This window comes from Pseudopipra pipra, chromosome 2 (assembly GCF_036250125.1).
Source record: "Pseudopipra pipra isolate bDixPip1 chromosome 2, bDixPip1.hap1, whole genome shotgun sequence".
NCBI lineage: Eukaryota > Metazoa > Chordata > Aves > Passeriformes > Pipridae > Pseudopipra > Pseudopipra pipra.
Window position 1 is genome coordinate 5,662,835 of NC_087550.1, and position 26,588 is coordinate 5,689,422.

Consider the following 26,588-nt stretch of genomic DNA (forward strand, 5'->3'; position numbering starts at 1 on the left):
GGGTGGTTCATCATAAAAGATGGAAGAGTACAGAGCTGGGAAGGGGGTGGGATGGATCAGCCATCCCTGTGGGATAAGCCATCAAATACCCCATGTCTTACAAAAGGACAAGTGCAGCTTCAGATGCTGAAATGCTGCTAAACATGGGTAGAGGAGTGCTGAGACTGAGCAGCGCTATCTCCTGAATAAATTCAAATTAAATGTTTCATGAGCAAGGGCTGTTTCTCACTACATTTGCTAAAGAATACTAGAAAGATAGTAAGCTACAAAGACCTACATGTTACACAGACATGGCATTTCTTGGGAAATACAGTTGATGCAGGAAAATAAAATCCCTATGAAGATATATTTCAGAGTAACATCAACAGCAAGTTAGCAGCGTTTTTATCTGGGACATTATTCAGGCTTAATCCAGAGTAAATACAACAAGTGTTCTTCCAGGTTTTTTGCTTATGTCTGTTATTAAAATAAAAGGTTGTAGTTGTGCTGTTCAGCTTGGATACTGAAGATAAATACTTTTCAAGGTATTTTATCTGAATCTGAACTTGAATCCATGTAGAAAAAGCATTTAACTGCTTAAAAGGAAGGTATTGCCTCAACACAACAACAGTAACTATAGCCTATACATCTGTGTGAATTTAAAATAGCAGGGACTGCTATTTTGTTATTATTTATTTAAGTATGGCGCATAAATCTTATTTCCATGACTCAATATAATCCACCACCATGGCACTTCCTACCACCATACACACTGTAATATGAGTATTTTTTTACTGTGAGGAGAAAATTCCTGAAACAACTTCTTCCCCACTCAGGTTTTCCAATAGGATTTATCAGATTACCTTCCAATACAATCCTGGCACAGACTTTGGAATGCTGTGGAGGCTCAGTATTTTACTTGAAATGCTGTGCTGGGTGTCACCTACACTGCTTATGTTGTAGGAGGGTTTTTTGTTATGACTGTAAGGAGAACATGTCAGAACACCTTTTGGAAGAGCTAAATTAAATATAGTACTCCTAAGATTCATTTGACAGAAAATACGTCTTTGTACATATTAAATACAAACTATAAACCAATCTATTCTCTAAACCTAATTAATTGATCTAATTTAATCAATCTTATTGATTGTTTTACTTGTAATAAGTAGTTTATGAAAGATTCTATGACAATCCCTCTGTGAGGCATCACAGAGTGAAAAGAGTGTCCTAAACGTTCTCTTCCATCAAGTTGCATTTTTAATTTCATTAGACTTGTCACAGATGTTCAGGTCACAGAAGAAAAGAGTCTTCAAGATGTCAAAGAAATTCTTAGTAATTTACATATGGCAAACTACTGAAGCAATTGCTGTTTAAAAAAGATGATGTGATTGTTATTTCTAATTACAGCATTTACAAACAGAGAACCATTTGTCTAACCTTCTTTAAAGTACGTATTTGAAGATAAATTGCCAATATGTAACAAATCTATTTGATTTGTTAAAGAAGATGTGAAAGAAACTAATACTGGCTTCTCTGAACTGATACATTCTGTGTAATTACTGGTAGAAGAAATAGAACAGTCTGAGGATAAACCGATGTTGAATAGTCTAAAATAACTTGAGGGTACAAAGGATTATCAATATGAAATTGTACTAAAGAATAAATTAATCATCATATTCTGAGAGCTGAACAGACATTCTGGGTTGGATATCAATTACTGTAGATGAAGCAAAAAATTCATCTGTCTAGAAAGAGAGAGATGAAAGTCCACTATATATTAAAATGCTTAAGTATACATTTATTGTTTTATACTTTCGTGCATGTTTTATTCTTTACAGGCATGATTCACAGAAATCACAGAAAATATATGAAAAAAATCCTATATTTCAGCTAAACATCCAGAGGGCTCAAAATTTACTCCCACTCCCACTTGTGTTACACTATCACTTGACCCTTTTTTTTTCTTCTCATACTTTCATCATTTTTTTTATTCCTTCCTGTCCAGGGCCACCTTTGGGACTCAGTACCTTTGCTCCATTAAACTGTGTGCAAGTGACTTTATTGATGCCTCTGCCACCTCACATCAGCATTTCACAGGCATTGAAATGACTTTGACTCAGCTTCTGCAATAGGATTTTAAAGGCAGAGTCTCATTTGCCTTTTACTGAGAAAAAAAAAAGGAATGTGAGACTTTAAAGAAGGAAAAAGACTTGAAGGCGACTAATACATGAAAGGAGACAGCTGACCTCCTGAAGAAATGAGGTTTCTGTGACTGCTGCCTGCCTGTAATTCCTTCCATTAATAACTGGTGCTTAGCTAAGCTCACAGAAAATCTCCATGCTACACCAACTCTGATTTTTTTGTGAGAATCAGAGCATGAAAAGAGTGACCCAAATGAAGGAAAGGTCAAGAGAGCACCTCTGCTGTTTGGTCTCTTCTGAATGCTGGCTGGCAGAGAACTGGATGTGACTGGAACCAGTGACAGCACAGGTTTGTTCTTGCCTGGGCTGTGGTTAATTCCAGCACCAAACTCTTGTGCTACAGGTTCACAGGAAGTGGGATGAAATGGAGCTGTAGGACACAGATTTACAGACAAGTTGGGTTTGCTGTTAATGTGTGTCATAGATCAACTCACATTAAACAAGCTAACCCTTTCCTATTACTGTGTTCCTGTCTTCCTTTTGGTATGTAATGTATTTGATGGTATATTTAAAAAAGGGCTGAATTTAATACACTACATAGAATGCTCTACATTAGAATGTATACTCGAATTCTCCACTAACATACCACATTTCTCAAAGTGCTGAGGACACAATGAGAACCACCCAAAGCTTGAGCTACTTATCCTGTAAATTGTGCTTTATATCTTACACAACTTTTTTTACCCTGTTTGCAGGAAGGCAAGATGTAAATATCACTTTTACACATCTGTGCTCTTGAAAGAATGTGCATTCTGACCATCTTGTGCTGGAGACTATTCTAAATGTCTGGCCCAGAATCTTAGCATCTAGGAGAAAGCAAAAACCAAAGAGCTTATTGCTGTACACAGAATTAACACATTCTTCCTCATTTTGGAAATAAATGCATATTCATCATTATGCACTTCAATATTTCTCTAGAATCCAGTTCTGTAAAAAAAGTACCTTTGTTAGGTAGTTTTGTTGTGGTTTATAAATATCCCATCTGTGCCTTTGAATAATGAAATTACAGAGTGTTGTCAAAGAACTGTGTACCAAGACATGACCTCACACTTTATTTTTCACACTTAATGTTAAAAACCCATAAAAATACATGAAAGAGAAGTCAGTAAATTGATGAGAAAAAAATCCATTTAACTTTCTAACTCATTAGCTTTTCTGAAGAACTATTTATACCTGTTATTTAAGCTCTCTTACTGAAATGATCTTATGCACACAGACCTGTACAGACTACCTTTTTTTCCCAAAAACCCAACTAACCCCTCCCAGTCAACACCAAATTCTGGCTACCACATTGAAACCCTCACTTGAGTTTCTAAGTCAGTTAGAAATGGTTTCAGTGCTACAAAAATGTTTTCATGTATGAGGCTGAGCTGCTATAACAGCTCACACTTAGTCAGTCCTTTCCCACCACCTTGTGCTTTCCAGTGCTTTTCATCTTCAAAATATCTTTTTGAGGCAGGAAAGGATCACCTTCTGTATTAAAGGCACAAAACCAGGAAAATTAAGTGGCGTGTGAGCAGCAATCCATCCCAGCTTATTTCCCTGGGAACAGCTGATGGGAACGTCCCTGGGAACGTCCTCTCAGTCCATGTGCAATCTGTCATTTCCACTCATGCCAAGGGTAAACACAACCACACTGTATCTCTTGTGACATTTACTCAGTCTGCAAAAAGACAGTATCAACAGCAGTTACAAGCCACCTGCCTCAGAAACATGATGCCTCTGTAGTGACAAAGTGTCCATCTTCCCTGGGAAGTGGCATGTTTTGTGCCACACAACACCAACATGTGTCAGTTAAGGTGCCATTTACCACAAGTCTTGTGACACTCTATCAGCAGATTTAACCATTTGCAATACGCTAATATTTTAAAACCAGGCTTAATATTCTGAATACCAGGACAGGATCACAAACAGCCAAAATGAGATTTGAGCCACAGCAGTGTGAATTCACTATTATGTTCTTCTCTTCTTTGAGGTGCTACAGATGAGAAAGAAAATGCTTCAAAATATTTTCAACTTTTTAGGAGTCAGAATAGATATTCCAGGTTATCAGAGAAATAAATAAATAGTGTGTGTAGTTACTGGCTGGGTATTGGATTGAACACAAACCCTAGGAGGGTTTCCTACCACATTCTGTTTGTTCTTCAGGGACATGCAGCATTGCAAAATAAAACAATCAGTTTTCTGTCCTTACAGTATTTACTTCAGCATTATCTCCTATTATGTACTAAAAGACTTAAACCAGTAAAATCAGAGGCTTAATATAGTAATAGAAGAAAATGATCTATATGTTTTTTCCTAATATTTGCTGCCCCTTGCCCTGTGATTGATTACAAGTAGAATGCCTGTTTATTTACAGATTACATAGTTCTCTGCATATTCTGGCCTCAAACCTATTCTATTTTTCTTTCTGACTTAAATAGGAGCAGGATTAGATCTCTGATGGAAGCTTTACTGCATAGGAAGCATTGATATGAGAGATTAACAATACACTGTTGTGGCAAAAGATATTTGTCATCACAGCTAAGTAGAACAGCTTACAAGACAGTCTGTTGAGATGCCTTATGGGTTTTCATTTTTTCCAAAGTATAGTTGATTACTTGGCCTCATTTCATCAGTAAACTGGAATGGCATTAAGGAAGCGATTTCTTTGTGCCATGGAGTGTTCCAAGGACAAATAAGAAAGATATTTTCCTTATGTGGAAAAGAAAACAGTGTCATTAAAGGCATTTACTCCTGATTTTGTGTGTGACATGACACAAAGGTAACACTGACATGAAGAAAACTCAAAGCCAGCTTTGGAGTTCCACTGTTGGGCACTTCCCTGGAGTGATGTTCCAGCTACATTTAGACATTAGACTGAAGGTTGCTGTCAGGATTTTCACTTTTCCTTTTTGGGAGCAAATTTTGAAGAAATGCTGTGTCTGTGGGTGCACTTTTCTCAAACTAATTGCACTAAGCTGACTATATACTGTAGCTTTTTTTTTTCAATGAACTATCATTAATTTTAGAAATAGAGACTAAACATCTGTGCTATTCTGAATATAAATTTCCTTCTTAATAATTACAGCCTGGGTACCAAGATTATTCCAGAGAGCATAGAAAGAGATTTTTTTCATCTCTTCCTACTGACTTCCATCAGAAATCAGAATCAAAACTGCTGCAGTCTTTGCTATGACGCTCAGAGACATTTCCATTTACAAAATTGAGCCACAGAAGTCTGCATTTATAAGCAAACAGGGACTAAACTACTATGTAAAGAAAGCACCTGAAGAGGAGCACTATTACTAGAGCTGTCCAAGGTTCCTGCATTTTCATAAAATTGCGGTGTTACAGAATGGCTTCACATATTTTACTTTACAGATTGAAGCATTATACTCAGCCTATACATCAGAGACACATAATATTCATTTATTATCACTGAGAGGCCTAATGACCATCCCTTGCATTGAGATATGAGTAGTATTAGCAAAACATCACAGAAATACTGGTAGAAGCAGCATAGAAATTTGAACGAAACTCTGCTCTTTATTAAGGGCTGTCCACATGCTTTTCAAAAATATCTTCGTCTCCTTCCTTGATTCTTTTTCTATGTCTGCTTAGGGCCTATATCAATGATTTCATTGGGTCCAATGCACATCTGTTAAACTATATCATTTTCTCCCAGACATTCTTAACAGAATAGGAAATAAGAGGATAGTTGCTCAAAACTTTTTATATATGGTCCTGACATTTCCACAATTTCATGGGCTCAGTTTTCACTGAATTGAGTGGAAATATAAAACAGTTGTTGATCTCACACTGCCCCAAGCTATACAGAATATTCAGAGTCCAACTCCATTTCTCTAGAAACATATAATCTTTTTTAATCCTTCATATCGCAACCAGTTATTTACTAAAACTTGTTTACAGGAATCTCTTAAGTGTAGTTATTTCTATAAATCCTTTACATATTTAAATGAACTTAGGCTAAAGATTCAATTATCTACAATGCAGGCCTAGTTATTCCCACAGAGCTCCGGATTTTTTATTATAAATGTGCATTTTATGCATTCAATTGCACATGTTGAAATTTTTATTTTTGTTTACTCCCACCAAAGTATGCAAATTTGAAAGATTGTATTAAATTCTGAATAAAAATACTATCAGAAACAATATTCCTAATGTGCTCTTAATCATGCAGTGCTTAACTAATTCTTCTAGACAAATAACATTTCAGTAGTTATTGTATTTTAAGGATTTGCAATACTTGTGGTTTGATTTTAAAGAATCAAAATTTTTCATGCTGTTTAGATTGTGTTTAGATGATTACAGTTTTACATGTTGGACCAAACTTATTCCATGGACAACAAAACATTTGTGGAGTGGAGGTTATAGCTTTTACTAATTAATTAATGGAAAAAGCAGATAAATTTTCTAGTCTATCTCAAGCAGAGCAGAAGGAAAGCTTTTGTGCATGAAAGATTGTGTGCTGAAGTAGTTTAATGAATTACATCCCCTCCACCTATAAACTTTGTCTTATTTATGTCCCCAAGCACCATCACCTTAATAACAGAATTATACTTGTTCACTTATATGGAGTGATAATGCTTCTCTTAGCAGCAGTTTTTCCTACAACATTCTCTCAATAGACATCCTATAATCCCAAAATCTGAGAGCAAAATAACATGATTAGAGGTGATATCTGAAAGCAGAAACAGCCCCACTAAGGCCTGTGCAGTTTTCAGTGAACTCTGTATTTTGAATGAATGAGGTTTTTTGAAAGCTCCACTTGTTAAGATTTGTGTAAATTACATTGTTAAGGACATGATACATTAAATCACAGTGAAAAAAAATGTTCATTATTTTACCTGCAATGCCAATGGTTTTCTCAATACAAAACCCACTCATTATGTAAGTGAACAAATCCGGTGTTAACCCTCCCTTCAAAGGGCCAGGAAACAGCAACATCAAAGGCAGCAGAGAAGCTCTGCTTAAACACAATTTAAATTTTCATAGATCTTCAATAATATTCAGCCTCTTAGGAAGCTTTGTCCTTTACTGAACTCACACAACTCACTAGGAAGCCTAACTTGGGAAGATCTGGGTCATCATCTATAAAAAAAGCAAAAGTTTTAAACACACTGTTCTTTGCAGAATAATAAGCTTTTAATAAAGCCTTTTTCCCACTTACATGTATATCTCATTTTTCATTCCTTATAATATCTGAAAATAAAAAATGGAAATAAAATGAAAATATTAGAATATAGCAACACATATTGCATTTCTAATCTATCTATTCCACCGAAAAGCATTAAATCTGCTAAAAAAATAGTTACATAGGCATGCTGGAGCACTATTTCTCATAAATTTTAACATTTTTATTATAATTTTGGGAAGTAAGTTGAAATCTCGATTTTTCTACGTGGGCCAAATTATTTTCACATTTTCTTTCTGTTAGAAATATTAATGTGAAACATTTGTTTTGAAGAGACCCACTGGAAAACAATCACATTTTCCTCTTGTGCTCATATTAAATATGTTTGGACTTGCAAGTGCATCTCAAATCAGATGAAGAGGGGAAATCTTTACTTAGCAGAATTCAAATTTATTCAACAACTTTCACTGTCAATGAGTCTCCGCGAGTAAAGATGTGACTATTTGCTGTGGCTGAAGAAAATCTGAAAGCAGCTGCTGTAATTTAAAGCTGTGAGATGAATGTTTCATTCTTGACACCATATTCCTGAAAGTCTTTATCTGAATGCCACAGTTCCGAGCTACAAGTGCTGGGCTTTTTGCATCCTGCCCCGGAATGCCTGTGGTCACACTTGGTATCTATTGCAGATCTTTCTTTGGCCCTGGACAAAACAAAGTGTTGCTGATTGCTGTCTGAAACAGCACTTTGAACTTGAAAGTAAGGTTGAAGTAGGGGGAAAACAATAACTTGTGTGATCCTGCGAAATAGAGAACTTTCCATGTGCCACTGCTTGAAAGGTTTAAGTAACGGAGAAAAGGCTCTATTGTGATAGATCAGATATTTTTATTAAATTTACTAACCTCTTGCAGTGAAACCAGGTTTGGCATAAAGCTTTCCCACATAAATTATCACTATAATAAATATTGTTTTTAAAATGCCACGTTAGAAACCTGAGCGTGATATCAGAAAATACACTTGTAGAAAGGCAGATCGTTGTACACAGTGTAATAGTGTGAGGGGAAGAGAAAGAAAAAGCTTTGCCAAGATTTAAGAGCTTCTTAATTGCAAATATGGGTCTGCTACTGGCTGACCCTGAGGTAGCTTGAGTGAGATAAGCCACTTCTTTTTTATTGCATTTCAGGACTAAGACTTGATCTTTTTCATGAGAAGAATTTGGCATTATATCACCAGCACTATCTTCACCTCAGGAAGCCTGAAAGGTTAAACCCTGTTTGCTTTAAGGAAATATCAGGTGTGCTGAACCCATTGGAGTCACAGAGGAGAAATCCATGGAAGGCAGGAGGGGAATGTATCTCCCAAGACAACGAGCTGTGCTGCTGTAGGTGCACTAAGATTCTCCTCTGCTCTAGAGAACTGATTGAAAAATTTAGTAACTTAATAAAGGTAATAATAAAACCACAGCAAATCTTCCTAACTGATGCTCTAATACACAGTCAAAGCTCACAGGAGATGTATCACAGCCTCAAACTTGAGATTACATTGCAGAAAAAAAAAACCAGTCTTGTGAGGTTATAGAGAAGAGAGAAAAATTCACTTCATCTGAGATTCATTCTTCTCAGGAATTCCATTTTACGACGCTATTTACAATCAAAATGCCAAAAACATCTTAAGTTGATCAAGGCAGCAACTTACATTACAGCTTTGCTTCAGTAATGTGGATTTGTAGTGCAGAAAAAACCCTTAAGTGTCAGGTTTTGCCTTTTTTAATGCTTCAACTTTGCATCTTTTGCATTCCTTTTTATTAAAGATAATGAATACAAGCTTTATATCAAGACATTTTGATAAGAAAAAGCCCAAACAGGTTTGTTAGCTAGAAAATGTTTTACAAAGATAGGAAAAATAAGCAACTTGTCATATATTTTTTAAATGAACTGTTTGTTCCTGAATGCTGTTAAACCCCTGGGTCAAAATATGTTTCAATTATTTTATGTATTCATTCAGGTATCTGCAAAACTTTGAACACTACATGTCATGGCATCACATAAATTTAATGACATGGCCTTAAATCAAAATGATTAGTGCAGGTAGAAGTATTTTTGTCTCTAATATATGAATTAAAGAATTATCCAAGGTGGAAGAGACTTTGGGAAGTGATCTAGTCCCAGGTTTAGCTCAAAGCAGGATCAACAGTGAATTCAAAACATACAGCTCTGGGGTTTGTTACGTAGAGTCCTCTGAGGCCAAGTCATCTAGACTATAATGTCCCAGGATGGATGCAGAACCACAGTGGGGATATCAAAACCAACCAAAAATCCAACTCCTCTTTTCTGAAATGCTACCAGAACTTCAAATTCATCAATACCTATTTTGTTTTCTCTCTTACACCGATTGGACAGGCTGTGAAGTCACATCGCAGTTTAAACGTCACTTCAATCTCCTCGTAGGAAGTCACAAACGTCTACCTAAATTTAAAATTCCTCTAGGTACTACAGTTCAAATCATGTACTAACTCAGTGTTGACTATGAAACCCATAAATTTTACAAGAGCTTACACAGATTCATTTAACATTATGGCTCAATGAACTTTTATTTGGAAACTGCTCATCAAGTACAAAAAATACTTCAGGTAGGAGAAAGGGATTAATGACCACAATGACCCCACATTTTAGTTTTGGTTTACATAATCTAGAGCTTCAGTATTATGTACAACAGCCTTACATCCAACTTCCAGTTGGAATCTTTATTAGATCTTAAAAGGTTTATAAGATCTACAGGTCTTAAGACCTTATAGATCTATAAGGTCTTTATCTCATTCCCTAAATCTTCCACAGTAAAATTGTTTATGCCTGCAGGAATACATATTAACACTGAACTAAAATGTCTTTTTATTTGTTTCAGAAATCCATATGCCAGTGTCTCACTAGACACCAAAGAATTGAAAATAGCAGGGAGAGGGGACTGAATAGGTCATGTTAATGTCCTGACATTGGCCATGAAAAAACCTTCAGATTAACTGAAATTGAGTATTTTAGTTTTCAGGTCTTATTTGTATGTAAATGGCAACAACATATATGTCATATTTTACATATAACTTACTCCTTTACTGGAAAAAAACCCCAGCATCTCCAAGTGTCCCGATGCATTTTTAGTAAATTGAAGTTTCAATATCCATATCCTCAAAATAGTAATTTTAGTAAATAGTAAATAGTAATCTAATAGTTAGATTACTTTTATTCCTTGACCATAAAATTCAAGTGGGTAATATTTAACTGTATGAACAGTTCTTAATGTCAGCATTTGTTTTCCTAACAGAGTGAACTGATCAAAATTCCGTTTCCTGGTAGAAAGTATATAGTTAATACAGAAGTTAACTACTTCTTTAATGAAGCCACTTTTCTTTTCAAAGGAGAGTTTCTTTGGATGAGGATATAATCAGGAAACAAAAGATACTGTCTTTCTTCTGAAGCACCCAGCTAATCAGCATTCATCCAAAAAAGAACTTGCTGTTTTTCTCAAGGCCACGTTTTTAGTGCACCCGGGAATTACTTTTGTTCATATTGAAGGTCTCAGGTGATGTTTCATTTGTTGATTTCCTTTTTTTTTTGCAGTGCCTCACAGAATAATTCGCAGAGAGGCTCCTTGTTCCCTCCAGGCACATTGGTGTTTCCAGTGGAGTGTGACTGGTTTGATAAATGCCACTAATCATTTCATGGCTTCTAATGACTGAGGAGCAAACCACATGAGTAAACCTGAATCATAATACAGAGCACAAGAGTTTCATAGATAAAAATAATTCTATTTTGATTTCCTGAGTAGGTTCAGTTACCCACTGATGCAGAATGCATTGATCCTTTCATCTTTCAGAATTCACATGCGGGGAATAACATGCAAGACTCTCATTAAACACAAAGAACAGAAGGATATGAAATGAAAAGTATGTCAAAATAGCTTTTGACTTGTGGCATAATCACAAGTAGAATGAAAAAAAGATAGTCATCATATGATTTTTGTTATGCTTGCCCTACAAAATAACTACAAAATCCATTGCACTTATACAATTTATTTAACCCGTGTATTTTGTAATAGTAATACAAAGCAGAATAATTTTGTCTTCTATAAATTAACATAACTAAAATCACAAATATCAAAAATCTAATAAAATAAAACCTATCAAACCCCCTAAAATTCCAATATTAAAAAAAAAAATAAATTTTATCATAACAGAGGTTATTAAAATCCCATATCCTCAAAGACTCTCCAGTTGAAAGCATGTTGGACTATGCTCATTAAGATTGCCAAGGTTTTCTCCAGAAATGTTGCCATCATAGCAATATCCATATTTATATCTTTGTATTAACCACAATATATTTATTTCCATAAATATTTGGTTTTCTATTCATATGTGTAATACTATTAGCAACAATAATAACACTGAAAGTCTCTTTCACTTGTTCAGGATATTAGGATTTAAAGACCTCATGAGCCTTCTAGCGCTTGGAAATATAATTGTGGTAGGTTTTGGCATTTTTTTATTCACTGCCCTGAGTGAAATTTTGGGGCAGGTCTTCTGATTTCTCAGAAGATTCATGAAGGAGAAGTATGTGACTGCGAACACAGATCTACCAAGGGCAAATTTCACCTGATTGATGGGAGAGCAGTGGTCACGGTTTACCTTGAATTTATTGAGGATTTTGTCATGGTTTGCCATTGTATCTATGGATAGACTAGGATAAACCCTTGGCTATTTTGCATATGACACTCATTTAGAGGGATAGGATGATAATATGGAGCACAGAGCTCTAATTCAGAGAGATTTTGAGAAATGGACCAACAGAAACTTCTGCAAGTTCAACAAAGGCAAGAGTCAAATCTTGCATGACCATGTGGTGGTAAAAGCTGGGGCTTGACTGGCCAGGAAACTGCCTTCAGAAAGGATGGGGAGTCTTGGTGGACAACAGGTTGAATATGACTTGCCAGTGAAAAACAATATTGACTTACTGGGGTAATTCTCACAGGGATTCAGCGAGATGGTGAAGGGAATGGAGCACACAAGGTGTAAGGAGAAGCTGAGTTCAGCCTGAGAAAAGAACACTTCAGGGGGGTACCTCCCATGATGTTTGCAGCTAATCTGGTCACAGAAAAGTCACAGCCAGACTGCTGTGCGCACAATGAAAGGACTCAAGCAAACTTCTTCAGCTTGAAGCAATGAAAACTCTGGTCACGTGTAAAGGAAACAAAAAAGTTCACAACAAAGAGAGTCAAGTGCAGAGCTGGGCTGCCCAGAGACTGCGGAATCTCCTTCCTTCAAAATATCTTCCAAATTTTCCTGGGAAAAAAATCAGAGTTATCTGGTCTAGCTTTAAAAACAGCTTTGCTTGAGCAAGAGGTTGGACTCCCAAAACTCCCTTCTAACCTAAATTATTCTATGGTTTTATGATTTTGTGAGTTTTCTTGTTTGACCTACTGGCACTGCCTTCACAAATCTTAGCATTGTCAAAACAGAATATGTCATTTCCTCTTAACAGTGAAAGGATCTGTCACTCAGGAATCATCTGACCATATTCAAATGTTGATCTCTTCCCTAAAGATCATGGACATGATCCTTTCTCTCCTGACTGTTGAAACTCGTCTCTTAGGAGGGGATATTCTCAGTTCTACCAGCCCATTTCAGTCTGTTGTCTCAGTTTAATGAGACTGAAGTGTTTTGCTAAGGAGGATGAGTCATGAGGAAGACCACCTCTCCAAGCAATGGTAAATTCCAAATTAAGAGGCTCCAACTGAGGAAGTATGGAGAAAGAAAAGATAACAGTCCTTTATTAAAGTATATATGTGCATTGGCAGAACAACAAAAGAACCAAAAACAACCGAACAATAACCCTGCACCCAAAGTTCCCTCCAAAAAACCCCAGTTTGGTACTTTCTGCCTTTTGGTGCAATTCTAGCCACGGCCAGCAGGGGGCGCTGTCGGGCTCTGGCGTGTGGGGCCTCGGTGAGCGGGAGAGCCGAAAGTGGGAATTCACCCCCACGGAGAGGCGGAACGGGAAAGGGGGAAAAGGGGCTCTTCCTATGGACTCACACTGTCTGCAGCTGGTTGTGGCCGGGATTTCCCCCCTTTCGCTGATGGACACAAGCCGCTGCCAGCACGGGAGCGGAGGAGGGAAGGGGAGGCCTCTTCCCTCCAAGGTTCCTCTGCAGTGGGTCAAACCTCTCCGATGGAGTCCGAGCTGGTCCGGGCTGGGGGCAGAACAGGGCACAGGAAAACGGTGGCAAACCGAGGCCAGAAGCAGCCAGGTGACCAGGCCAAAACCAAAATGAACCTCGGAACCCCTCCACACACCCCCCCTCTCTGAGTCAGGGCAAAAGTGAAGTCCCTGCCATTTACTGAGGAGAGAAAAAATCTCACCCCACCCCCACCCCCCTCAGTCTTCTGAGGCCCATTAGCTCGGACTGTAAGGCTGCTACTTCTTCAGTGTGTGTCAACCACCCTAGCCAACCACCCTCCCCCTCCCTTGTTCAACATCTTTCTTTTACAGCAATGCAGGGGAAAGAAAAATCCCCCGCTTGGTTTTTACAACAAGTAAACCTATAACACTATGCAAAATGACTGTTTAAAGCCTTTTGTAATTAACTGCCTCTTGTTCTGATCATGTCATTGCTATCTAAACATCTTTTTATATTATTATTTCTTTGTTTAAATCATATCAGAACTCTGCACATCTTTCCCTATTAGTGTGTCTACTGTTGTATGTCTCCACAAATATTTAGGTTATCTAGCACTTAAATCATTTCTCATAACTCATTTTTGCCGTTTCACTTATAAGGTGACAAATGATAGTTGGAAGGACAACAGGAAAAGTGGGTTAACTGTAATCTGTGAAACCAAATAAAATCTTTGTTGCAGCTTAGTTCACTTACATCTCTTCAGCACGGAGAATTAACTTTCCTGTAGGAGACATCTAAAAGCAAGTGGGAAACTTGAACAGAAACAAATTCTAGTACTCCAACAAAGCCCAACCATCACTATATCAGAACTTTTTACAGTTATAAGATATTGAAATTACTAATATGTGCTTTAAAGGTTTCCTTAGTTGTGTAATCCACACCAATGAAGAGATCACACACGTATATGACCTTTCTGGTCATGTTTCTATTAATGTCAATCTTCTGGATTTGGCCACTGGAGCTGCCTTTCACTGCAGGAGCTAATTATAAATGTCCTTTCCCTTTACTTCTATTAAATCAATTGTGGCCTTTATGTACACTTTTTCCAAGGTAGATTTCTTGTTTTCCTGTCTCAACAAACATACAGCTGGTACAATTCCATGCTGCAACAAAAACAAACGTGGTGGTTTTGTTTCTTTACAGTAAGTGTCCACTCATTTTATTATTTAATAGCTCTTCCTGAACGCCATAAAACACATATGGTAAAATCCTATTAAAAATTCTGCTGTATTTCATCTGTTGTAGGTAAAGGTGGTGAAGCAGCGAGAGTAAATTTTCTGAAGGTGAAAGCAGAGCTAATGTGAACACTGGGAACTTCTACTGGCTTTTAAATTAAATGGGGTATGCAGTGATTGTATCCCATTTCTCATTGTCTTGCTTCTTTTCATAACAGCATCAGAATTATTTGCAGGCTCAGTGTAAACAATTCGTTTTCTGTGGGTCAGGGAGAGATTGCAACTTAAACAAACCACCTGCAAAATATAAGCATTCTATTACAGAATGTATACATTTCAAGGAGATATATATACACATACACAATACTAAACATCACAACTGTAGTTTGAAGAGCTGTCATTTGAAGTCTTTATTGGTAAAACTCTACTTACATTTGCAAAGCCAGTAGTGAGGCACAATTTATATCAGCAAAGTGACTGCTTTTGTTCATGTATGCAAACTATGCACCTGAACATACATCTACTACTTAAAAGTAGATAGTTTCTTGCCATACTTTTTGACCTAACTACACAGTTTAACTGACCATAACCCCACATCTCCTTATAAAGGGAAAACTTTTAAAAATAATATATTAAGATAGTTTTCTGTCTAACAGATGAAGATTGTTTCCAAAAATTGCCCTTATTCTCTTCCCTTTCCTTCCTGTGCTATCAATGAGCAGAATAAATGTAAAGTTTCATCATTCTCAAGTCCATCCATTGATTCAACTTTTTATCTCAACAGCCTCACATAAGGAATGTTTTGTGACAGAAAAAGGCTGTTTGTCAAGATCCTGCCTTTCAAGGTACCTGCAACTTAGCTCATGCAAAACTGATAGTCTTTTTTGTCATATCCCTCAGCATGGGAATACTGGATGGTTTTTCATGTTAGGAGAAAGGACCCGCATTTGCATTTCTAACATTTGTTCTAATAATTTCATAATCTCTTAAATTTATCAGTGGACCAAACTTCCAAACTTATAACTAACTGCACTGTGCCAAAATCAACTGGAGTTCCCTGTCATATGATCCATTTTACTGATCTGAAAGATTTCTATTGTGTATTTTATCACCTAATCTATCTGAAGCAATACTACGCTAAACCTTTACCATCATACTTTATTGATTTTTCTATGCAAACTGTGTCCCAAATAACAAGTGGTCTATCGAATTTATATTGAAAATATACTCAGCTACTAAGCTTTGTTGAAATTAATATTGCAGCAGAACACCCTTGTGTACTTTTCATACCAGTATATTCCACTGTAAGCTAAAATACTATGACTAATAACAGTCTAATCTATATTGCATCAATTTTACCAATTGTCCTATGTGACTTCCATGCACTTTTGTATCACTTACAGTGATTATCTTTAGTGGCTTTTCTGGCAATTTAGCTATATTATAGATGCAGTTCTTCTGAAGCACTAGGGACATCTGAGAAGCATTTTGCATGATGTGTTTTATCTGCTTTAGCCATCAGAATAAAAACTAGAATCCTGATGCATGACTATATTTGGCAGTGAAGTCATACATAACATAAAAAAGTAACAGCAATATACACCAAGATGAGATGACCTCATCATTCACAAACTTTAAAGAAATCATTTATTATCTATTGAAAAGAATCCCTTTTTCTCTTCAAATGATGGCATTTTCAAAATCCCTGTACTGTCCCCTTCAGTGCAGATTTCATCTTTAAACTAGAGCAGTGCCAGACTAGTTGCCAACATCTGTAGTTATTTTCAGTTCTTCATCCTCTGTCCAAAACTAGTTGTTCCTAATGACTCCTGATTGACACATGTAATATGACCTGGTTAACATGACCTAAAAAAGGGATTCACTCTTACTAAGTCCTATTTCTTTAAGTGGCTGCTCTAATGAACATTTCCAGCTTTCATGCAAAAAGTCTTCCTAACTAACAATCTGAGCATATCCTTTTCTTTTTCTTTTAATAAAATTTCCAAGGGAACACTTTAGTATTAATTTGCTGGCAAATTCTTAACACAAATGCAGAGTTGTAATAAAAAGCACTTCAGATTGCAAAAGTAGATGCTATCCTATAGTGTCACTGTGCTAAACAGACAAACATCTCTCTTTCCAAATTGTTGCTGTTTGGAAAAGAGCAGATTTATTTTCAGTATGTACTTGCACAGAGGAAGGCCAAGAAGTTCTGTTTCAGGGGGGCTGATCATCTTGGTATTGTTTTGAAATACAAAATTGGTATTGTTGTGAAAGCAGACATTATTTTCTTTTTAAAGTGTCTAAAATGCTGTGAAGATATGAACTGTTACATACTGTACAAGTTTAAAATTTTGATATTATGAATATGAGCATCACAAAAAGAACTCCAGTGCTCAGAGTAGCATGATACTTCAATCCTGCACTAAGATAACACACTGATGACAGGATATGCTGAGCTGACATGCAAGTCCCAAACCATCTTCAACTGATAGAGCAATATAAACATACACTGGCAATAAAAAAGCCTAGTTTTGATGATGTGGACATGGGAGACTGGAGCAAACCCACACTCAGTGTTAGATAACTCGGATCAAGATATCTCAGGCTGGATGTAGCTGAGGATATTTTACAGATGCTGGCACAAGTTTAAAGACAGAGATTGCAATTTGAATTGCAAGTTATCAGTATTTTACAAAAATAAAATTTTCACAATTTACTCAGAAAATTCAATACTCTGGAAATAAATGAAACACTTTCATATTAAATTATGCTAGATATCACTTGTCTCTTTTGTTTAAAGTACATTAAACTGATGTCATCATAATTTCTTTGTTGTCCTGTTTTCCAGCTGACCAACTGTCAGTTACTATTTGTAGACACAATTACAAATTTGGCACAGAACATGGCAAAATGGATGCAGAACAGATTGAACACTGAGGGGAATCTAAGAAATGCAGCTACCAGAAATGAAAATGTTGCAAGCCTGCTGACAAACTGGGAAGGAGGAGAAGGAACCAAATGAACTGACAGAAAACTCATGAGACAGCAGGGTGGAAAAAAACCAGGCTTACAACAATTGGGATGGAATAGTCATTTCTAAAATGCAACACAGCCCAAGACATGATCACAGAGGATGATCTACAGCTCTGCACTTAATACAGAATTTTAATTAATTTAAACTGAAAATAGTCAGAGTTACCTAAAATACTGTGAATTTTCTGCTGGAAAATGTATTTCATTATCTGTCTATAAAGAAAATCAGAGTAAAAATGTGACATATGTTCATCACTCCTTTGTTCTTCCCTAATCCCAGGATTCACACAGCGAAGTTCCTTTAGTACCTTAGTGTGGTGTTATTTTTTCTCTTAGCTTGCTGAAGTCTAAACTATTCAACAAGCTATGATACCAGATATGTAAAATATATTGTCACATAGATTGAAGATTAATTTCCCAGTCATTTGGATAGAAAAGAATGCACAATATTTCTATGAGAGACAAGAAGACTCCCTTCATAATTCGCAAGTTAGAATCAGATTCCAAGAAAAGAAGATGTTATTTTGTGAGCTGTCTTTAGGGTCTTTTAAATTAGATTGAGCTTCCTTTTCATAAGATATGTTAATCCATCAATTCACTTAAGAAGAAAATCCTTAGTATTTAATTTTATTTTAAAATTTTACAGATATGGAAATTAATTTTCAGCTACAACTTTTATTGAATTTCCTTGTCCTTAAAATGTTCATCCTCCCAGTTGTACTCTAAGCAACACTTGAATCACTGTTGTGCAATGATATAAATTTATGATAAAGTGTCCTGTGTGCAGGTCCCACCCAAGGTAAATGGAAAGTCAGATCCACGGATGCAGACTGCACTAGAAGAGACGTGTGAAGTTAAAGACACTGATTTTTTTAATCTGCATAAACCCCCTGTTATGGTGTGCTTCCATCGCTGACTGAAAATCAGCAAGTCCCTTGTGCAAACCTACAGATGAAGCCAAATGCTGAGTGTGGTCTCAGGTGAGAGGATATTTAGTCCATAAACACAAGCCCAAATATTCGCACTCCAATTCCAGAGGCAGTTCTTTTTTGCTTTTGTAATCATTGTCCTGCCTCCACTCTCATTGTACAGAATCACAGAATCAGCTGGGTTGGAAAAGACCTCTGAGATCATCGAGTCCAACCTGTGACCCGACACCACCTTGTCACCCAGACCATGGCACTGATGTCACATCCAGTCTCTTAAACACCTCCAGGACGGTGACTCCACCACCTCCCTGGGCAGCCCATTCCAATGGTTGATCACCCTCTCTGTAAAGAGCTTCTTCCTAATGTCCAACCTAAACCTCCCCTGGCAGAGCTTAAGACTGTGGTCTCTTGTCCTACTGCTTGTTATGTGGGAGAAGAGTCTGACACCCACCTGGGTACACCCTCCTGTCAGGGAGTTGTGAAGAGTGAGGAGGTCTCCCCTGAGCCTCCCCTTCTCCAGGCTCAACAACCCCAGCTCCCTCAGCCTCTCCCCGTAGGACTTGTGCTCCAGACCCTTCCCCAGCCTCATTGCCCTTCTCTGGACACGCTACAGCCCCTCAATGTCCTCCCTGAACTGAGGGGCCCAGAACTGGACACAGCACTCCAGGTGTGGCCTCACCAGTGCTGAGTCCAGGGGCAGAATCACTTCCCAGGTCCTGCTGCCACACTGTTCCTGATCCAGGCCAGGATCCATTGGCCTTCTTGGCCACCTGGGCACACTGCTGGCTCATGTTCAGGTAATTAATGCATCTAAGGTAAACCTCTTCTATACACCAGTGCTTTGGAGATTTTTGCTATTGCAGGGTTCTTAGGGTTTCACTCATTTTTGAGCCACACAATGTTCCTATCACCCAGATCTGTGACTTTAACAGGTACAAAAGATATGTAGCTGTTAACCCATGCATTTTTAATCAAGGAGTTCCATCAGGTGTGCCAGATGCTATCTGCACTTGTATCAGTGTGTAGATATGAAAATACTCCACTTTCAGATGGTGGCCAGGCTCCCACTTCCTTCTGCGTTCACCTGCAAGTGGTAAAATTCAGTGCCCTGTTTTCTTTCATAAGTGAAAAAAGAGCCAGGAAATCCATGAATGGTAAGAACTTTACATTTGCCTTTAATTTAAGGTCTCAAAATGTACTTTACTCTTTAAAAGGATTTTTAAAAATCCTTATGTTAAAGAAAGTTGCTGTCTCAAATATCATGTCAGTCAGCATTAGCTGTGGCATTATTTTAGACAAACTAAGGTTTTGAATAAAAGTATAATTCTTCTGGTGCCACACTCCCAAGGGTAATGAAAGTAATCACAAATCACGAAATATTATGAGTTTTACAGGGCAGTGTTTCCTTTTCAACATGAGCCACACACTATCTAAAAATTGTTGAATTCCACTTCCAAAGAATCCAGGTGGGATGTATTCAATGCAGAACTTCTTTTATGACACTGCCCAATGTTTTTTACATGTCCTGTGCCAAGGAACTACTGGAGTTATTTATCAGCATTCCTAAAATTTATACAAACCAGCTTTGATGTATCAGTGCAAATTAAGCAGATCCAAAATTAGGAATGAACATTTAACTCTTGCAATGAAGTGAAATTTGCAGAAGTCAAAACATAAGGGGAAAAAGTAAAAAAAAAAAAAAACTACCCAAAGTAACTGGAAACTGAATAAAACCACAGAATTGCATAGAAACAATTTTTCACTAATCTCCAGAAATTTTTTTTGGTGCGTTTGATATCCTTGACCTTATTCTTAAACCATAATTTAGTAGCTAATCTGTTTCATCTTCGGTAAAATCACAGAAAGGAGTGGTTTCAGCAAAGTATAATACATCTTAAAAAGTGGTTTAACACTTTACTGCACCTTGCTTTGACAAAAATTCAATTCTACGTAACACCTAAACCAGTCCTATTTAAAATTACAACTCTAAAAAAGGAACCAGAAATGTAACTTCAAATGCAACCATTTCTTTTAGCTAAAATTTAGAAGCTTTTCAAAAGCATTTCCTACTTGAGTTTTAACACAAAATCTTAATAATATATTTTTTCATAATATTACAAGAACACAAATTTAAAAAATCCTGTTTAGCCAGCATATATAATTAAATATTTTAAACCTGTGTAAAAGGTTAAAGGTTGCCCACAATGAAAAAGTTTCAGTTCACAGAACTTTCAAATTGTAGGAAATTTTGGACTACAGTTATTAATATTCATATTATTAATATTAAATAATTCTTGTGCTTCTCTCAAAACATATCATCTCAGTTTAAATTTCTGTTGAGAAACTTTGCATCAGTGGGTGGCAAGTGAACAATGGTGAGCACAGTAAGGTTGGGTTTTTTGCTTACTGGCAATGTATCACTAATATTTGATTTACTTTGTAAAGAGAAAATAAAAAGAGGAATATTGAAAAGAAAAAAACCTTCTTTTCAATGGGCAAGTGAATATTTTTGTGGGGCTGAAGGCCAAATAAGCTTTATAGGCTTCCTTCTCTGTACAACATAGTACAGTGTGCATATATAGAGAGATAGCCCCATGTGTTATGGCTATTATCCTATTTTTTGACATTTTGTTAAAAAGCCTACAATTCATTACCCTGGTTAAATGTTCCTGTGTCTAAATTTGTCTTCACTGAAGTTTTTTCTTTTTTTTGTGGCTAACCTGAACTCCGTGGACAAAAAACGTTTGTGATGAAAATTTTAATACTATATACAACAGTGCTAAAAGACATAAATATGATAGCAGTAAAAAACCCATCTGAACACTCTATAAAGATTCAAGCTTTACTCTTACACAGAATTTGTTTCATTGCTTGTGATTAATTTGATCTCCTAGTACCATATTTTATTGTATATTCATAATTTTAAAATACATGCAGGAAGCAACATTACTCCAAGGGAGTCTAGAAATATAAAATTTAATAATCAGAGATTATAAATGATCTCTAGCTCAGGCAACCAGGTTGTAGATTCATGATGATTCCCATGAGGAAGGAATACTCAGATTAAAGCCATTGCAGTAACTCTTACCCTGTTATCCTGGCTCTTCTGTAGCAGTAAAGAAGGAAATCCTTCAACCTATAAACAATCTTCAGTATATAAACCAAAATAATTATGAAGAACAAAACATTTTCCCTCAGGAAATTTCCTGTACTGACCCAAATGGAAAAAAAAGTTTGATTAAGTTGTTTTCTTCTCCATCAGATGCTGATGGTATACTGTGGGTAAATCAGCTGCACTAGAGTGAAAGTCAAATTTCTCACAGCACTGCTACCTCAAATACATTACAGAGAATTACATTTTTTTACCTGAAGTGGTTTGCTGCGTTTTTGTCTTGACTTACTATATTGCTTTTTTTTTTCCCTTTGAGAAATCTGTAAAAATTCACAGAAAATCAGATTTCTTTTCTAATTGCTTTGTTCCATTTTATTTTTAAAGGAAAAGGGAAAAAAATGTCACGGCAAAAAAGCCTTGGAAATTTAAAGCTGAGTTAGGGCACTGAAGGGACAAATTCAAACACTGAGTTCTACTGAGCTGTACAAAGGGTGAAGTATATTTCAGAATGTGCTGTGAGCTCAAAATAGGTAATTGTACAACTCAGTGGGCCAGATCTAAGCACGTGCAATCCTAGAGGAGTGTCTATAAGTGCACCTCTCACATGTTCATACACACTCCTGACTCTATATATAAGACTCAAATGGCTGCACACACAGTAGAAATAACCAACTTTTGAGCTGACAGCTCATAACAGCAGCTGCTAAAATACTTCTGCTATTGGGGAGGACTGAAAGTGGAAAACAGCATGTGTTTTCGCAAGTATTCTCTTAGGAATACTGTCCCAAAGACTGTGCCTGGAATAATAAAGTGGATGGGCTTGGGCAGCAGGATTGAGCACATCAGGCAGGAAGTGCTTCCAGCATGGATGAGGCCTGTAGTGAGCTAATGGTTATTAAACTCAAAGCCAAATCTGGAGGTTTTTCTGATTGCTTGCATACATATTCTGACACAAAATGGATATACCAGACCAATTCTTCACAGAATTTAACACCATTTTTAATATTAAGCACACCAAAAGAAATACTTATAAAGACTCACACGTTAAAGTGGTTTTGTAAGTAAAGAGCTAAATTTTCAAGCACTTCTATTACACAAATAACGATTAAGAGACATAATAATAGGGTGTCAAAGAATGAATCTCATTAGTTTCTGGATTTATAGGCTGAAACCTACTCATTCCCTAGACAAACACTCAGATTAGAGCAAGTCTTTCAAATGGCTTTGTGGAGACACCCATCTTCAAAGCCAGGGCACAGATCCTGCTTTATTTAATAGCACAGACATAAATTCATTAGCTGTGCATGAAGTACCTGTTTGGAATTTACATGTAGACATCTCATTTGCTTTTAAGTGGTTTGAAAATATTAATTTGTTCTCGCTGCACAATGCAATTTGTTACAGAGACCTCAGAGCTTTCTCTTCTGGGACTGGTATGTTCACAGAAGCAACGCTGTGCAGGAACAGAAGGAGAGTTTCTGATAGCTCTCAAGTCTAGGTTTTTGCTCCCTAGCTAACAAAGTCCACCCTTACAGAGTGCCTGTTGGTGTGGATTTAGTAATTCCCACCCGTGATTTTACCCAAAGAAATCCTAATGTTTGAATTTCAATGAGGGAGAGAATAAAACACTTGGAATTTCATTCCTTTTCATTAATTTTCCTTAATGGATAAAAAGTTTAGTATGGGCCATGGGCCTTCTATTTACAGGGCAGAAGGCTTGAAGTAAAATGACTTTGGGCAGTAAAAACAGAGGAAGAGAAACTGAAACAAGAACAGAAAAAGCAAGAAAAATCTTGATCCAACCACATGGGCAGCGAAAGCAATTGCCCTTAGTTATTTTGTCATGGAATGAAAAGCTAAAGCTAATCCCCTTAGCTTTCCCATGTGAAAATGGAATCCAAAACTAATCCTTTTACAGTAGCTGTACCACATAAAATGGGGTGTTTAAACAAATCCCCTTAATCATCATGGCAAGAATCAGGGAGCTAAAGTCAATCCCTTTAGTAACCTACATGCAAAAGGGAACCAAAGCAATCTCCTTAGTTATGCTGGTGTTAGTAATGAACTCAATCAATCTTTTAAACTCTTTTGATATAAAATTATTAGCAGCATTCTTCTGACCCAACATGAGTATGCAGTAAAATCTGTGGTACAGTAAGCTGAGCATTACTACCCAAATTTTATGGCATAAATTACATGCCTAAAGCTCATTACATGACCTACTAGTTGTAAGCACAGTGCAAGAGTATCTATGAATCCATTAGTTGAGAGGAAAAATAAAATCAGGAGTATTCCCTATATTCCAGTATGGAAAGCTGATGACAAGTACTAATAGAAATGTAGAGAAATCACTGAACAAGGTCATGTTGAGCATATCATCACATTATTTAGCTGCTATGTTTGTTAAATTAAACTTTCTTTTATTTTATATTACTTGCTCTAAAATATGCCCAGTTTTTAACACTACTAGAGAATCTACAAGAAACATTAATAGACTTCTTAAAAGAACTGTTGCTAGTTGAATTCATACATATTTGTTCCATTTAGTGGCAGACTTCATTGGTTTCAGTTTCTAAACAGATGTAGTCTGTGGGACCCTTCCCCAACATTGAAATATCCAGAGGCACCTTGTCTCATTGTTTCCACTAGAAAACTTGGTTGTCTCTAAAAAATCCCACAGGATCATCAAGCCTCCAGAAACACTAACTGAAATCTCATATTGCCAAGTGAGACCATCCATTTCTGTTAATTGTAAAACTATATTCTTTTTTTACCAGAAAAACAAAAAGTCAGCTACAACAACTGCATTCTTCAAATGTGGTTCTACATCTCAACAACATTTGTGATCTTTCAATTTATTTCTGCAAGTCATGTATTATTTTTGAAAGTCCTAGGAGAGGATTCTTTTGATTAAATATGAGAGCAGAGGATTATCCTCTTCAATCTGAAATACAGTTATAAATTATTATTCATAAATGCCTGGATTTTGTTTTATTTTGTTCTCCCCAGAATTGTGAATATTAAAAATAATTCTGTTTCCTTAGCAGCAGCCAGTAAGTATACATACAAACTATCTATTTTCCACTTTTTGAAGTAGATTATTAGGATTATATGAAGAGTATCCAATTCTGCTATGATTGCTTACACAAAAACATATCCACGTATTTTTTCCATGTGATAAAAGCCTCTGTACTGATTTGGATCCCTTTGCAGGGAAAGCACAATAAGTCACCTGTGAAAACGAATGTGTGAACTGTCTCATCTTAAATCTGAAGTTTACAATTCTCTATAGTTTGGAGTAGCAATTGCTGCACACTTTAAATGTTAACTGTTCTTCAGAGAAGAGTTTTCAAGCTCAAACCTTGTACTGCAGGTTTGGAGACAGATCTGTACTGGCAGAGAGGGAAAAGCAAAGAAGAATTTCTTCGACACCACACTTTCAGTCCAGCTGGAGAGTTGTTTTTTTAATAGTTTCATGCTTAATTTTATACTCCAACATACATATGAGGGTCAGGATCTCATCTCAGCCCTGAGTTCATGGAAGGCTCACGTAGGATCACTGCAAAACAGCAAGAAGGAGGAGGCTGCACAATCCAACACTACTCTACTCCTCCTCCCTGGCCATCTATTGCAAGAGTCATACCCTGTATGTCTACCTGAGTTTCCAGCAGGAACCCATGGACAAGGAAGGATAGGTCACTGAGGAAGCTGGTAAAACAGGGACCTTTCCCCAGAAGATGAAATACAAACAAATGGAGAAAGTAAAAGCAGGGGAAAACCTCTGTCTCTGTCTACGAGGAAGAAAACCAAAAGTATTAAGTCCTTGAAGACTGCAACAAACATGATGGTTGCAGACAATGTTTATTAAATGGTACAGATAAAATCCTTGTTCCATTCTTTCTCAAAAAGAAATGGAAAGGTCTGTCTCAGCACCACAAAGGATAAAATTCTGAGCAATAGAGCAGGATTTAATTCTGCCCCAAACTGTTCCTAATTGCTTTTTTAAGATCCACTGGGTGAGAATTCCAGTGGAGCAGAAAAACTACTAGTATACTGTCTTTTCATCCTTGCAGCTGTTCAAACTCTTGGTACCCAAATACATCCTATAATCCCACCATTTAAAGCACCATCAGAACATAAATGATTTGCTGCAATTTGCAAAGGGGTCTGGGCTACTTTAAAAATTCATTCAATGTATTTAAATATCTGTAAAAGGCTCAAAAGTAAAGTTGGGATGGTTTTATTTTAGGTTTTCTAGCTTTCTGTTCTATTAAGTCTAAGTAAAGGCTTCCAATATAAGGTCAGGCTACTGCAAATCCTTAAGAACCTATTTATTCTTTCATTTTTCATCATACATAAGAGATCTACTTTTAGAAAAGAAATTATTCCTGTAACTAAAAATGATAAAAAGAAAGCAGAAGTTTGGTAGAGTTTCCCTTAATTACTGAACCCAGTATATGAATAAAAAGCAGCAACTGGTCGTGAGATAGTGTAGCATCTTTTGGTGCTGCCACTTTTACCTTTTTCTCTTGGAAAAAAAATAAAATTATGGCTTTTGAACAATCCAAAGAGATTTCTTTTCAGAATACCTAGATATTTATCATCTGCTTTAGCATTTATGAGACCATTTCCTAAGCAGACAGGAATTTCAAGGGATGTTTCCCAGAAGTACAATATAGCAGTTCTTAATTCTCTGAAAATACAGTGGTTCAGATAAAGAAATGCTCAGTATGCACCTGGTATTTCCATAAATATTGCTTTTCTTCCACTTTGCTTTTGTCCTTTCTTTTCCTTTTA

At 36.6% G+C, this 26,588-nt stretch overlaps 1 protein-coding gene and 1 long non-coding RNA gene across 8 annotated transcripts in view; one reads left to right on the forward strand and one right to left on the reverse strand.

Moving 5' to 3' along the window:
* Nucleotides 1-26,588, reverse strand: part of EPHA6 (EPH receptor A6) — a 446,467-nt gene that overhangs the window by 376,650 nt on the left and 43,229 nt on the right. The gene's annotated exons all lie outside the window — the stretch shown is intronic.
* LOC135408622 (uncharacterized) lies at nt 13,297-25,036 on the forward strand. Of its 2 annotated transcripts, XR_010427730.1 has the most exons (4): nt 13,297-13,608; nt 14,785-14,880; nt 15,499-15,559; nt 17,594-25,036. It is a non-coding gene; the product is annotated as an uncharacterized LOC135408622 (long non-coding RNA). The 2 variants fall into 2 exon arrangements; XR_010427728.1 differs by having other exon boundaries at nt 13,297-14,880.